This window comes from Sinocyclocheilus rhinocerous, unplaced genomic scaffold (genome assembly GCF_001515625.1).
Source record: "Sinocyclocheilus rhinocerous isolate Xijiao unplaced genomic scaffold, SAMN03320098_v1.1 scaffold448, whole genome shotgun sequence".
Lineage (NCBI taxonomy): Eukaryota > Metazoa > Chordata > Actinopteri > Cypriniformes > Cyprinidae > Sinocyclocheilus > Sinocyclocheilus rhinocerous.
In genome coordinates, this window is record NW_015651514.1 from 1,023,754 (window position 1) to 1,040,729 (window position 16,976).

General features: G+C 34.7%; 1 pseudogene; it reads left to right on the forward strand.

Annotated features, from left to right (window-relative positions):
* The first annotated feature begins 827 nt into the window (after positions 1–827).
* LOC107713019 (probable ATP-dependent RNA helicase DHX37) overlaps positions 828–16,976 on the forward strand; it is a 19,416-nt pseudogene continuing 3,267 nt past the window's right edge.

Consider the following 16,976-nt stretch of genomic DNA (forward strand, 5'->3'; position numbering starts at 1 on the left):
CTGTAAAAAACATTAAAAATCGTTCTGATCCCAAACTTTTGACCGTTATATTATTTTTATTATTATTTTATATTATTATTATTATATATATATATTATATTATATCAGGTTTTAAAATTTTTCTCGTTGTGAAAATTCAGTTTTGACCGCAGGGAAACAGCACATAAATGTATATAATGATGATGATTTATAAACTGATAAATAGATGAAAGAACAAATATGATCACTTCACTTGAAGTATTCTTAATAACTTAATTATGCCTTGTAAATTATGCCTTGTAATGCACCTTATAATGCATTACAGGATCTCATTAATAATTGTAACTGCAGTTTGAATGAGATATATCCAGCTGCAGACCCGCAGCACCAGCAGTTTCAGAACCGCAGCCATAGAACCGGAAGTGAGGGGCGGAGTTATTGATAACGAGAGAGCACGGTGAGTAGTCTGTAATGTTTTTTGCTATCTTGCAGTTTTAATAATTATCGTATATATTACGTTAAACATTTATCTACTAAGTACTTAATGTGTGCTTGGCTTTATTATCTTAAGGTGGCGCTACTCTTAAAAAATGTAAGCTCCGCCCTTCACTTCCGGTTCTGTGGCTGCGGTTCTGAAACTGCTGGTGCCGCGGGTCTGCAGCTGGATACTATTGGTTTGAATGCATTATAATACTTTATTTGACAACTTTAGAAAGTATAATGTATTAAAACACGTAATGAGAATGGAATCTGCAAATATTAAAATGCATTTGAATTTTGGATCATAATTATTTATGAAGAGATGTGATGCACACATACATTATGAATACCTATTGTACATAAAGGCGATGTTACCATGTTCTCATTTGGATTTGAATCGTTTTGGTTCAGAGATGAATTTACCCAGCGGGTATGAAAGAAATCAGCTACTTGTGGCCATACAGTGATGTTAGCTCGGTTAAAAGGTGTTGTTAGGCTCGACATAGCCATATCATACATATTAAAATCACTGTGCCAAACAGCCTTGAGTAGCCTATTGCTTGTATAATAACAGATTATATTATTAAATATATGATCAGACTAAATATAGACAGATTATTGTTATTTCTATTAATAATCATCATTATTATCATCACAATTATTCATTAATCTAAAGTTACGTTGCAAATATTCAGATTTGGCACATATATAATTCAACACAAGTTTATGCATTTTTCATCTGAGCATGAGTCATATATTTGATCAAAAATACAGCAAAAACAGTAATATTGTGAAATATTTTTACAGTTTAAAAGAACTGTTTTCTATTGAAATATATGTTAAAATGTAATTTATTCCTGTGACGCAAAGCTGAATTTTCAGCATCATTACTCCAGTCTTCAGTGTCACACGATCCTTCAGAAATCATTCTAATATGCTGATGTGCTGCTCAAGAAACATTTCTGATTGTCAGTGTTGAAAACAGTTGTGCAGCTTCATATGTTTTTGTGGAAGCTGATATAATTTTTTCTGCACTTCGATTCATCCAAATAGCTATGCAGGCATTTTTAGTCTTAAAATGTATTTCATGTTGACTTTAACCTGCTCTGTTAATGTGTTTGTGTGCATGGCCTTTTACAAACATCCTGCATGAAGTCTGAACAGCTTTAATGCCAAACTGAAGTAAACTGAAATGTGTGTGTGTGTGTGCGTGTGTGTTCAGGGTGGTGTCTTATCAGATCAGGTACGAGGGGAATGTGACAGAAAACACAAAGATCAAGTTTATGACAGATGGTGTCCTGTTGAAAGAAATTCAGAAGGTAACACGCATGCACAAACATGCACCATGTATTACATGCTATGCATTGTTTTTACATAATACTATACTATATTATACTTAAATGACCAAAGTTTACACACTAACTCTCAAAGAAAGCTTTTGTGCATCTTTCAAATAAAAAAAGGACATCCCTGGATGTTTCTCAAAGATATTGTAAACATGATGTATTCAGTGTTTATGTTTCACCAGGGGTCAGAGGTCACGCACTGCACATAAAAACAAGCACGTGCCAACCCTGTTCGTGTATGTTTCAGCTTCAGGTTTCCTTAAGCATCTTGGAGACGTTGCCACGGTTCTTCTGGATTTAGTCTGTCTCAGTTTGTTAATTCCAGACAGACTGGATGATGATCAGATCAGATCTCTGTGTGGAGCACTGGCTGCTGTCAGACAAAAATCTCACTGGATTATTACAATTAATGGCAAAATGAATGTTTGGAAATGTAAACTGATATTTCCTACTGACACACTACAGCAAAAGATAGAAATAACTGACTTAAAACCATTTTTTAGCTGCTGGAAATACTAGTGTTCTAATAATTTTGGTCACCACTGCTGCTTCTTTGATGATGCATCTGCTTTCTCTTAATGTCCCTGTCATGATGCATGTTTTTGCAGGATTTCCTGCTGCAGAAATACAGCGTGATCATCATAGATGAAGCTCATGAGCGCAGCGTTTACACTGATATCCTCATCGGCCTCTTGTCACGCATCGTCCCACTCCGCAACAAGGTAACACACATGAGCATCAGGTTAAAGCTGTGTGGTTGGCATGTTTATAATGCGATCTGTGATTCACAGAAAGGCTTACCCATGAAGCTGATCATCATGTCGGCAACGCTGCGTTTGGAGGACTTAACTGAGAACAAGAGACTCTTCCGAACTCCTCCACCGGTTATCAAGGTGTCTGATTTGTTTACATTATTCTTATTGTTCATGTCATTATCACACATCACGTTGGCATGAAGTAGGTAGGGTCCTATAAAAATCTGTATTTTTTCCCAAATTGTATGTTACTTTTTTTTTTTTTCCAAATTCAGTTGTTTAAAGCTGCAGTCCGTAACTTTTGGCGCTCTAGCGGTTAATAAACAGAACTGCGTGCGTCTTGCGGAAGAACATTGTAGCCGGAGCTACTTCTCTCTGTTTATGTCTATGAGGAATTACGCAGGTACTGGGCTACTCCGCAGCGGTACCTACCCGAACCAGTCTAAAATAATCCGCATATAAACACGTATTATAGGTGTACCGTAGTGATTCAGGACAAGCCAAAAACACGGTTTGGAAAATGGATTCATGGTGTACTCGCTTATTATATACATTTTGTAAATTTGAACACAAAAAAGTTACGGATTTCAGCTTTAATATTTATTTTAATTAGAGTAATTTTAGTAATCCAAAAGTATAACTGAAATCATGAAACTTATACAGTTTAACAACAATTGATTAAAAGTTGATGAATTCCGTTTTTCCCTCGTTTTTATTTATTTATTTTTTCAAATTCTGTTATTTTTTTGTCTGTTTAAATTTTTCTGGATTCTGTTTTTTCCATTTTTATATTTCTGGATTCCATTTTAATTGTTAAATGTAATTTTACTAATCAAAACACATGTCTAATTATTGAAAATAACGAATCAATTTAACCACAATTTACACAAGTTTAACAAAAATAAAATTTTTAGGGACCTATGCAATCCGTTTCATTTTTTCCCAAATTCCATTTTGTGTTCCTCAAATTCAGAGTTTTCCATTTCAAGTTTCTTGGATTCCGTATGCTAACTTTTGAATAATCAAAAAGCATGTCTAAAACTTAATAATAAATCATTTATTGCAATAATTATTACAACTATGTAATTTTTTTTACAGTTATAGAATCCTATGAAATGTATTATTTTTTCTGAAATTCTGTCTGTTTTAATTTTTCTGGATGTATGATTTAATATAAATGTATAATCAAAAACGGTAGTAAACTAATTAAGGCATCAGGTGTGTATTCTGCAGATTACGATAAATTAAACATATTTGAACATTAGGAAATGTTCTGTAGGTCATCAAACAAAATCATCTGTGACTTTCTTAATTGGAAGTTTATTTTAAAAATAAAAATCAACCTAAAAATTGAAAAGTTGTTTTTAGGTCGTTACCAAAAAAAAAACTCTGAAATGTTCTGGGAATGTTATTTTATGCTTGTAAAAAAAGAACTTTAAACAATATTCTTGGAACATTATTATGGAATTCCCAACAAACACTATCAGGAACTAAAGTCAAGTCAAATCACCTTTATTTATATAGCGCTTTTAACAATACAGATTGTATCAAAGCAACTGTACAGCATTAATTAGGAAAATAGTGTGTCAATAATGCAAAATGACAATAGTAAACACTCAATATTCAGTTAAAGGCAGATCATCATTGAATTCAGTGATGTCATCATCCAGCTCAGTTCAGTAAAGTCGACGATATCGCACACAAATGAAGTGTCCCCAACTAAGCAAGCCAGAGGCGACAGCGGCAAGGAACCAAAACTCCCATCGGTGACAGAATGGAGAAAAAACCAGGCTCAGTCGGGGGGCTCGTTCTCCTCTGGCCAGACAAACCAGCAGGTTGATCTATGCTGCAGCAAAGTTAGATTGTGCAGAGGACTCAACTGGTTCCTGTGGTCTTGTCCCGGTGGCCGTCTAGGAGACAAGGTCTTCACTGGGGATCTGTCTCTGGGGCTCATCTAGTTGTCCTGAATACTGAATACCAACTACTAATATTAGGAGAACATTCTGTTTAAGACACTTTTATATGCAGATAACTTCTGTTATGATCAAGAAAAATAGTGTTGTCAAATATATATATGTGTGTATATAGGTGGAGGCCCGTCAGTTTGCGGTCACGGTTCATTTTAATAAACGCACACCAGTGGACGACTACACTGGAGAAGCTTTCCGTAAGATCGGCAAGATTCACCGCATGCCGTGCGGTGAGTAAGCGATTTCTGGTAGCCAATGTTGATATTTGAAATCACCAAAACAAACACGCCCCTACCCCAAAAGGGTCTTGCCCCTATTTTGATAGCTCTGCCCCATACATGCGTACGCAACCCAGGCAACGATTAGTTCTGTGAAACATAGCAAAACCAATGTTACACCGTGTCTACGGACGTGAGCGGCGCGGCGCAACAAATCCCGACAGAAAACTGCTGCCGGGTTCTATTTATGACTTGCTGACACAAATTTCAAATGGTTTTCAATGGTCGTTTGATCGCGTCCAGTGTAGGCAGACTTTAGCTGTTGTAGACACGGTGTTACTCACCTATTGAGAAGAAACAAAGCAACCTCGGCGTCCGATCGCAGGCCTCCGCTCCTTGAGTTCTCTCCAGCGCTGGAAAGCTGATCCGATATTTACACGGGTCCTACTTCTTGCCTTATCGTTCCGCAGACGGTTTCCTCTTTTGTTTTTTTGTCCGCCATCTCTATCTTTCTGTCGCTCGGCTCGGCTAATGTCCGTCTCATGCACTGAAAGCTCTCTCCTCCACATCACGAGTAGACACGCCCCTTATTGCTGATTGGCTACAAGTTTGTTTTGCTGTTCGGCCCGAATCAGTTTTCTAAAGTGTTTTTGAAAAATCACATACCCTGCCTTTAACTAAAAAAAAAATCACTATTGAGGAATCACCAACCATACATAAATAGCTATTAAAAACCACATACACGGTACATTGTCTTTTTTTGTATCTAAATGTTAGTTAAAATCCCTTAAAAGGTTAAGCAGCCGTCCCAAATATTAAAAACTGAAGTGCGTGTTCTTTCAGATTCAATTGAAACAGAAGAAGATCTGAAGAAGTCAAAAAGAGCAAAGAAAAAGAAGAACGTGGTATGACACTCATCCCAGCTAACAAACATTTATTCTAAGAAGGTTTTGCTTACGTTTCTATTAAGTTATGAATACATTATTTCAGAATTTTCTTTGAACGTTTAAAAACATCCAGTTTTTTAAATGTTTGAAGGGTTTTTGTTTGTTATGCAAACGTTAAAGGAACATTCTGTTCGCGAACATTTTGCAAACATTGTGGGAGCGTTAGTTTTGAATGTTCTCTGAATGTTCTGAAACAAGTACTAACATTTAAAAAATATATCCAACTAAAATATTTCAGGAATAAAACACTCTTTTGTCTTGTGCTAGTGTTTTGAGAACATTATTAAAGACCAGATAACGTTGAATAAATGTTTGGTCATAGAATGTTTCCAGAATGTTCTGAGAACGTTCCTGTCCTCTGTTAGCTGGGTTTGTGTGGTACTTTTTGGCCTGTCATGTGTGTCTCTTCTCTCTCACTGGTTGATCCGAATTGATTGTAAACACTTTACAGTAAAGGTGTTATTTGTTAACATTGTGTACAATGAACTAACACTAAACAATACAGCATTTAACATTTACTCATGCATTTTTGAAAGTTCTGGTATCTGTAAAGTATCTGTTAATGTTAGTTAATGCACTGTGAACTAATATAAACAAACAATGAACAATGGTATTTTTATTATCTAACATTAACAAGGATTAATAAATGCTGTAATAATATTTTGCTCATTTCTATTTTTAAATGATAAATGAAAATGAAGTGCAATAGGGTTGCAAAGGGGTGGAAAAGTTCCGGAAACTTTCCAAAAATCCCTGGAATATTCCAAAAAATCCTGGAAAGTTTCCGAAATTTACTGGAAATTTTCCACCTTTTTGCAACCCTAGTAGTCAATAATGTAGCATACTACTAGTTGAAACATTGCTACATATTATTTGACGTACTATTTATTAAAACAGTATGCAGTGTCCAGTATATTTTGTGCAAGAAGTGTGCTGTTTACTCAACACGGTTCCGATCTCCGTCTCAGTCGCTCCCAAAGATTAATCTGGACAATTACTCGGCTCTGCCTGTGGACGAGGGTGATGAGGATCGTCAGGCCGGAATTGATGAGGATGATAATGAGGGTTCAGACCTGGAGCTGGGAGATCATCCGGACGCCGATCACGGTGAGAGACTCGGTGATAGATATGCAGGTGTGTTTCATCTGTGCTTGACTGGATGTGTGTTAATGTATGTGTGTTTGCTGAGTTCAGAGGAGAAGGCCGACCCGTCCATCCCGCTGTATGTGCTTCCTCTCTACTCTCTGTTGGCACCTGAGCAGCAGGCAAAGGTATGCGCCTTACTTTAGTGGCCTGGAGTAACAGAGTCCAATAAGTGTTTTCCACACTTAATTTACTTTATTACAATACAATGGAACATAATTTACGTTAACATTGCGCAATAGAAACTACATTATACTATAATGTAAATTAATTTTCTGTAATAATATAAAAAATTTTAATATTTGAAACGGTTTAATGTTATTGGATCATGGAAAAATGAACCTCCACAGCCAATTTTGGAGTACAATTTAATTTAATTTAATTTAATTTAATTTAATTTAAAAAAAATTTATCTTATCTTATCTTATCCTATCCTATCCTATCCTATCCTATCCTATCCTATCCAATCCAATCCAAGGATTTCGTCTGATCATGTCTCTTTATAAATAATCAACAAGAGCTTTTGAACTACTTTCTATTTTCTGACATTTTGGAACATTTTTCCAAATTCAGAATTTTATGTCGACTTACTAATTTTTGTAAACTGTATTTTTAATTATTAAGCTCTGAATTGAGTGAATTACAGAACCAAATTCAACATTTATGAAGGTAAATAAATAAACATAATCAATATGGATGATAATGAATAAATATCTGTCGATGAATAATAGTAAAATGCTGCCAGATGTACTAGCATTAGATGGACCTCAACCCTCAGACATGTAAAAATGAAAACATTTGTGACAGTTATTGTAGTATTCAGCTCGTTTAGTTGTGTTGTGTGTTCAGGTTTTCCGTCCTCCTCCCGCTGGACCGCGTCTGTGCGTCGTCGCGACTAACGTGGCCGAGACGTCTCTGACGATCCCCGGCATCAAGTATGTAGTGGACTGCGGTCGTGTGAAGAAGAGGTTTTATGACAGAGTGACGGGCGTCTCCTCCTTTAAGGTCACCTGGATCTCACAGGCTTCAGCCAATCAGAGGGCAGGAAGGGCGGGCAGAACGGAGCCGGGTCACTGCTATAGGTCAGAATCTGACCATTGTTGTATTTTGGAGGAATCTTAATGAGAGGAAGATCTTGTGGTGTTAAAGTGACGTGATATTTATGTATGTGTGCGTAGGCTCTACTCGTCTGCTGTGTTCGGCAATTTCAGTTTGTTTTCGGAGGCTGAAATCACACGGCGTCCCGTCGATGACCTCGTCCTTCAGATGAAAGATCTCAACATTGAAAAGGTTTCCTTTCATCATGTGATAATCACACAAGAACTATTACATCCAAGCATGACAGGTTTGGGTTTGGTCTTATTTATTTATTTTGCGTTTGTTTAGGTTGTGAACACTTTCCTCTAACTGATCCATTTTATGTGCTGAAAGTGAAGTAAAAGGAAATTTAAACAAGCAATTAGACTAAAAATATACACTGGTATATGAAAATACCCAATTAAAAACATGTTTTTAAATATGCACATCATGTGATATAAACTCACAGAAATGTCACAGCCTTTCTGTTTAGCGGTGAATGTGATTAACTCAAAAATGTAAAATACTGACATTATGCGGTGTCTTAATAAAATCGCACATATTTGCAAAATATTTCAAAGGTGATATAAACTATTTCTTCATCACTGTCATGTTTATTGATTTTTTAAAAATACATGAAATATATATTTATTGTAATGTGTTCATGTAACAAAATAGTGAATAAGCACATAAATATGAACTACAGGTCCCATAAAATGATAATGAAAAATGTTTTAGTCATTTAAACCAGTGTTATTTCAGTATACTAAAGTTTTTATTAATACTTTGAATTAATTTTTATTTTTACATTTTCAGTTTTCATTTTGATTTTAGTATTATTAATTTAGCTGAAGTTTTAGTAATTTAGTTGTGTGTTTTTGCCATTTTTATTAGTTTTAAAATATGTCCATATAGTTTTTATTCATTTTTATTCCAGTTTTGGTTTTAGTTATTTTAGTTAAAATAAATGTAAATGAGAAATAATTGCAAATAGATGAAATTTTTTTTATTTTATTTATTTATTTATTCGTTAATATTTAAGTAACAAATTTTTGTTGTTGTTTTAGTCTTATTTGTAGTTTTAGTTACTATAATAACCCTGATTTAGACCCGATCAGTGTAGCTGTAAACTTTTTTTTTTATCTTTTCATGTATAAAAATGTAAAATATGTATATTATGTAGTTACTAAATATATACCTATTTGCATATTATTACATAGATATTGTATAATTAAAACACATTTCAATATTTATATTGTAATGTTTTCAAAATCGTTCTTAAACACATTCCTATGAACTGTAGGTCTATATTTAAGTAACTATAAGTATCATAAAATGATAATAAAAATGATTTTCCAACAAAACCCTGACAGTCAACTTTAATATAATTTAAATTTAGTGCTTTTTACCTATTAAAAATTGTGATAGTTGCAAAGTATTTCAGAACGTTGTTAAATTCAACCAGATCATCATGTGTGCCTTGTCTTAGCTTCGTTTTTAGTGTCTTTCATTGGTTGGTTCTTTCTTAAGCTGTTTCTCTCTCTCTTTTGTAGTTTGGGTGAGTTGGAGAGGGCGCATCTGTCGTGCCCCATAACTCCATTGGGCCGCGCAATGGCCGCGTTTCCCGTAGCACCGCGGTACGCTAAGATGCTGGCGCTGGGCCGTCAGCAGGGCTGTATGCCGTATATCATCACTATAGTGGCAGCCATGACCGTCAGAGAGATCTTTGAGGAATACGACAGGTCATTCAAATAACACATGCACATTCATTCACTTCAGAAGAAATATTAGGAAACTGTAGCGCTCACTCTGTCTCTCTCTGGGTTTCTCAGGCCTGCGGGCAGCGAGGAGGAGAGCGCTAAGATGGCAGGGAAGAAAGCCAGATGTGTTCAGATGAGGAGGTTATGGGCTGGTCAACTGGTCAAGGACAGTCGCTTCAGCTGGGAGATCTGAAGGTTCTGCTAGGTATGAGTTTGATTGCGATGATCAATGTTGATGTCAAATGTTCAGACATTCAGGTCTAATGTGAAAACTCCTTAAGATTTATATTGGCTGAAACCTTTCCTCTACTAGTGTTATTTTACTATTATTTATATACTATTATAGTATTTATTCATATTTTGAATTAGCTTATTTATTTATTTTATGTTTTCAGTTAAAATTTTTAGTTCAAGTCTTAGTAATGTTGTGTACTTTGTCTTTTTATTATTATTTTAATATTTCTAATTAATTTTTATTTCAGTTTTAGTTTTAGTAATTTTAGTACTTCAACTTAAAATGATTAATTTCAGTCAGCTGCAGTGCTATTTTAGTATCATTGAGATACTAAAATAGTTTTTTTTTAATATTTTGAATTAGTTTTTATTTTGTATTTTCCATTTTCCTTTAATTCAAGTTTTATTAATTTTTGCTGTGTTTTTTGTATTTTTATTCGTTTTTTCTATTATTATTAGTTTGTAAAAATTTGTAATTATTTTTTTATTTCAGTTTTTGTTAATTTAGCACATCAAGTTAAACTAAATGAAAATGAGAAATGTTACTTTGGCAACTAGCTGAAATAATATAATAGCTGAAATTATTAAGTTTATAATAAATATACATTATTATTATTATTATTTAATTTCTGTTTATTTTATTTTAAGTAACACTTTTTTATGATTTTAGTTTTCATTAATTAATTACTCTTTTTTTTTTTCATGCAATATTTATATGTAATTTTTTTGTGTCAATGAATGAAAATTATTTTTAATAGTTTTAGTTAACAATATCAACAGTGTCTTATAGTGGTCAACTGATAGATTTTTAATGTTATCTATATTTTATTTTAATTTTATATTTTTAATGTTGTTGCCATTGGCCGATATATACGATATCACTATTTAATTGAACGATAGTAATTAACATACATGCCAATCACTGCAATCAAATGCATATTTATTTTACATAATATTTACTAAAATCATTGGAAATGAATAATTTGAAAATGAATAAATACTTTGATCTTAATAAAAAATAAACACCTTTATACTGTAGATAGATAGCAACTTCCTAGTTCTGTAATTGCTATTATAGTATTTTTCACGAATGTAGACATTGCTAAAAACATAAACACTAAAAGTGCACTTTGGGAATCTAGTAAATCTGTGCATACTAGGAATAATTTTTTTTTTTCCGAATAAAGACTAGTTAATTTTAAATACATTACCTAGTGAATATGACATGTATTATGTAATCAAATTAGTGCGGTCAAATGATTAATTGCATCTAAAATAAGTGTGTGTACTTTGTATATCTATTATGTATATATATATATAAATACACACACATGCATGCATATATTTAAGAAAAATATGTTATGCTTGTATATGAAATATATTTATACATGATATAAATATATACATGTACATACATGTAAATATTTTCAAAATATATACTGTATATGTGTGCAAAATAACAGTCCAAAAACCTTTTGGTCATTGCTGATCATTTAAAAATGCCAAATCTTCTATGCATGTTTCTGTCATTAGCTTGTGTGGTTTGTGTAAATGTTGGGATGTTGATGGTTGTTTAGGGGGCTGTTGGTGCTTGTGAATTTGCGGGCTGCCCTCAGCAGTTCTGTGAGGAAAACGGGCTTCGGTACAAAGCCATGCTGGAAATCCGAAGACTACGAGGAAAGCTGACCAATGCAGGTACATACATGAAGATCCACGTGTTTTTCCTGTTCAGTGATTACTTTGTGTCTGTGCCTGCCTGTATATGATTGAACCGTCTCTCTGTCTGTCTCAGTGAATGCCGTGTGCTCTGACGCTGGTGTATACATGGATAATAAGATGGCTCCTCCGACAGAGTCTCAGGTGCTGTGTTTACGGCAGATCATACTGGCGGGTTTAGGAGATCACATCGCCAGACGAGTGCAGGCCGAGGAGCTGCTCGACCCCAAATGGAGGAACGGCTACAAGGTGCCTGGAAGATTGCTTCTGATTTTGCTGTTGAATCTCACAGACGTCATAGAGATTTATATGCGTATGTGTGTGTTACAGACCCCTCTGCTGGATGATCCAGTGTTCATTCACCCATCATCTGCCCTTCATAAGACACTTCCAGAGTTTGTGGTTTATCAGGAAATCATGGAGACCACCAAGATGTACATGAGAGGTGTGTGTGTGTGTTTATATGCGAAATCAAAGCATTTCTATACATCGCCCTTTAAATGCACTTTTCATAAATAAGGTTTTGTGTCTCAGAAACAGATAAAATTGTGGAAAATCTCATAGTCGGTATAAACTTTGAACTGTTATATTTATTGTAAAAAATAATGTGCATAATAATTGGTTAATAATTAGGTAAGTTAATAATAACAATTTATTAAGTTTATTTATTTAATAGTTTCATTATTATAATATTTAGGCTTTCAAACAGAAGTGGACATGGACTCATATAGTGGACCAAAAAATAGAAATTGAAAATTGAAAATAGAGAAAAAATAGACCAAAATAGTTTACATTGTACCCAGTGCAATATTTGTTAACAAATTAATCATGCATTTTATCTACATTTTATATTTTATCTTTTATTTGCATGTTCTGTGTAAATAAATGACTTAAGGTGTCTTTGTGTTATACTTACAATCAGTGTTGGGCAAAGTTACTTTTAAAAGTAATGCATTACAATATTGCGTTACTTCATAAAAAAGTAACTAATTACGTTACTTAGTTACTTTTTATTGAAAGTAATGCGTTAAGGCCTCCTTTCAGAACTCGCGTGCTGTGTTCTGTGTGAACAGTGTGCGCACAGACAGCCGCGAGCCACCTGAACGAGCAAGTATACAAAAGTATGTCAAAATACCCATCCTGGCAAGTAGGGTAAACGTACCTATTAAATAGACCAAAATAGTTTACATTGTACCCAGTGCAATATTTGTTAACAAATTAATCATGCATTTTATCTACATTTTATATTTTATCTTTTATTTGCATGTTCTGTGTAAATAAATGACTTAAGGTGTCTTTGTGTTATACTTACAATCAGTGTTGGGCAAAGTTACTTTTAAAAGTAATGCATTACAATATTGCGTTACTTCCTAAAAAAGTAACTAATTACGTTACTTAGTTACTTTTTATTGAAAGTAATGCGTTAAGGCTTGTTCACACCAGGACGAATATCGCGCGCAATTATTGCTGATGTTTAACGCCTCGTGACTAAACAAAGGGCGCCAATGTGAGTGTGCACACCAACGCGCAAAACGCGAGGCGTAAAAGCTTAATTTAAAAAAAAACGTTTTTTGGTTTGACGCGCCGCGTTAAAAACTGGCCGACCAATGAGATTGGCGCTTTTGTTCACGTGCCTGGAGCTGCTGAAGTTACAACAATTAAGACTTATTAATGAAATGTATCACGTTTTCCACAAAAATATTAAGTAGCAAAACTGTTTTTAACATTGATAATAATCAGAAATGTTTGTTGAGCAGCAAATCAGCATATTAGAATGATTTCTGAAGATCATGTGACACTGAAGACTGGTGGAATGATGCTGAAAAAATTACATTTTACACATTATATTCAAATAGAAAAGTTATTTTAAATTGTAATAATATTTCACTATATATTATATTATTTGACATAATATTTACTTAAATAATTACAAATAAACACTTCGAATTATTTGGAAAAAAAAAGAACTTGTAAAATAAATGACAGCTCTATTTAAATAATACACTTGTTATATTTCAACAAGTGTAAAGAAAATGTTTCTCCGTTTTGTTTCATGCAGGCGTTTGTGCCGTTCAGGCCGAATGGATTCCGAAGCTCCTCCCACAATACTGTCACTTCAGCGCTCCGGAGGAAAGCCCCGCCCCCTGGTTCTGCCCACTGAGCGGCCGAGTGAAGTGTCATCAGCAGAGCACCTTCTGTAAGAGCTGCTGTCTGTCCTCCTGTCCTCAGCCAGAGTTCAAAGCCAGCTCTAGTTTTTTAGTGCCGCGGTGTGTGTGTGTGTGTGTGTAATTACAGTCACATGATGTGGGTGTTAGTCTGAGCGTGGGTGTGTCTCTCTCTGCAGACAGAGTCAGTTGGAAGCTTCCTGCCATTGAGATGGATTACCCAGAGGGCCTTGAGCGTTACAAACTGTTTGCAATGTTTTTCCTGGAAGGCCAGGTGACATTTATGAGTGTGTGTGGGTGTGTGTAAATGTGGGTGTCAAACCAAAACAAGATGGAATAGTCAGTTGTTCGCTCTACCAGTTTAAAACCATGGCAAATTTGGTCATTATGAAAAAAACAAAACAATGTAATGACAATAATCAAGATAATGATGACTGAGTGTATATTTATCCTAATTATTACACGGCTACTTACAAAATAAATCCATTACCGTTTAATAAATCTCTTCTGCTCACCAAGGCTGCATTTATTTGATCAAAAATACAGTAAAATCACCAATATTATCAAATATTTTTTAGTTTTAAAATGCATGTTTTCTATTTGAATGTTTTTTAAAATGTAATTTATTGCTGTGAATTTTCAGCATCATTACTCCAGTCTTCAGTGTCACATGATCCTTCAGAAATCATTCTAATATGCTGATTTGCTGCTCGAGAAACATTTCTGATTATTAGTGATGTTGAAAACAGTTGTGCTGCTTCATATTTTTTTGGAAACTTTGATACATTGAATTTGTCAGGATTCTTTGATGAATAGAACGTTTAAAAGATCAGCATTTATTTGAAATTTTTGAATCTTTTGTAACATTATAAATGTCTTTACTGGCTCTTTTGATCAAGTTAATGCATCTTTGCTAAATAAGAGTATTCATTTCTATCAGTCCAAAAAAAATAAATCTTACTGACCCAAAACTTTAAACAGCAGTTTAAATACATAAATTGAAATATACCATATTCATGATTCATGATACCATATTCATAATGGTTCACTGCAGAAAGTGATGTATGAACTTATTCTTGGCTGAATTTCTGCAGGTTTGTCCCAAGATTCAACAGTTCAGCAAATGTTTACTGTCGTCACCCTCCACCATGCTGAAGACGTGGGCCAAGTAAGATCTAATACACACTTTAACTTTTGTTCGGAGTGGAAGTACTTATTGTTGAATAATCTCAGGCTGCAGCCGCGGACTGAAGCTCTTCTGACGGCGCTGGTGGCAGAGAAAGTCGACAACAGAACGTCTTTAGAAGCTGCATGGAAGAAAGATGAAAAATGTAAGTTGCTATGCATAAATGATTCAGGTTTTTCTTGTGGTCATTTAGTTGAAAACCATGTGGGGATTGATTTGACTGTATTACAGACCATGCAATGCAAAGCTGTCACGATACACTAGCATTCAAACGTTTAGGGTCAGTAAGAATTTTTTTTGAATGAAATTTATACTTCTATTCAGCAAGGATGCATTAAATTGATCAAAAGTTACAGTGAAGGCATTTATAATGTTACAAAAGGTATATATTTTAGTTAATAAGAAATGTTTCTTGATCAGAAAGTCAGCATATTAGAATGATTTCTGAAGGATCATGTGACACTGAAGACTGGAGTAATGATGCTGAAAATTCAGCTTTGATCACAGAAATAAATTAAATTTTACAATATATTCAAATAGGACATTATGAAAGCCTGTTTAAAAAAATAATAATGAAAAAATATAAAAGGTAATTGCACGTTTATAATTTGCAATCCTGAGTTTTTTCCTTGCAATTCTGAGAAAAGAAGTCAGAATTGTGAAATATAAACTCACAACGGCAAGAAGAAAATACTTTTTTCTTAGAATGTTTTGACATTTTTTATTCTGAATTCTTTTACATCACAGAATTCTGTTTTTTTTCCCCCGCCATGGAATAAAAAAATTAAAAAGGTAATTTGAATCTATATCTCACAATTCTTACTTTTGTTTTCATAAATGAGAAACAAAGTCTGAATTGTTAGATATAAACTCAGAATTGCAAGAAAAAATGTAAAAAATTGTCAGATAAAAAGTCGCAATTACCTTTATTTTCCATCGAAAATCATTTTTTAAGTTATACATTTTTTAAGTCATACAATTTTACAATATTATTATTGTTTTTGCTGTATTGTTTGCTTGTTATGCTGTGAGCATAAGAGACTTCTTTCAAAAACATAAAAAAATCTTACTGCCCCTAAATTTTTAAATGGCATTGTGTGTATATACAGTATCTCCCAAAAGTGAGTACACCCCTCACATTTCAAGGGACAATACTATAGAAATGAAAATTGGATATACTTTAGACTAGTCAGTGTGCTGCTTGTATAGCAGTACAGATTTACTGTCCTCTAAAAATAACTCAACATACAGCCATTGTTGTCTAAATAACTGGCAACAAAAGTGAGTACACCCTAAGTGAATATGTCAAAACTGTGTCCAAAGTGTCAATATTTTGTGTGAGCACCATTGTTATCTAGCACTGCCTTAATCCTCCTGGGCATGGAATTCACCAGAGCTGCACAGGTTGTTGCTGGGATCCTCTTCCACTCCTCCATAATGACATCACGGAGCTGCTGGATGTTAGACACATGGCGCTTCTCCACCTTCCGCTTGAGGATGCCCCACAGGTGCTCAATAGGGTTCAGGTCTGGAGACATACTTGGCCACTCCATCACCTTCACCTTCAGCTTTCTCAGCAAGGCAGTTGTCATCTTGGCGGTGTGTTTGGGGTCGTTATCATGTTGGAAAACTGCCGTTCGGCCCAGTTTCTGAAGGGAGGGCATCATGTTCTGCTTCAGAATGTCACAGTACATGCTGGAATCCATGTTTCCCTCAATGAACCGCAGCTCCCCAGTACCAGCAGCACTCATGCAGCCCCAGACCATGATGCTACCACCACCATGCTTGACTGTAGGCAAGACACAATTTCCTTGGTACTCCTCACCAGGGCGTCGCCACACATGCTGGACACCATCTGAGCCAAACAAGTTTATCTTAGTCTCATCAGACCACAGGACATGGTTCCAGTAATTCATGCTCTTGGACAGGTTGTCTTCAGCAAACTGTTTGCGGGCTTTCTTGTGAGCCAGCTTTAGAAGAGGCTTCCTTCTGGGACGACG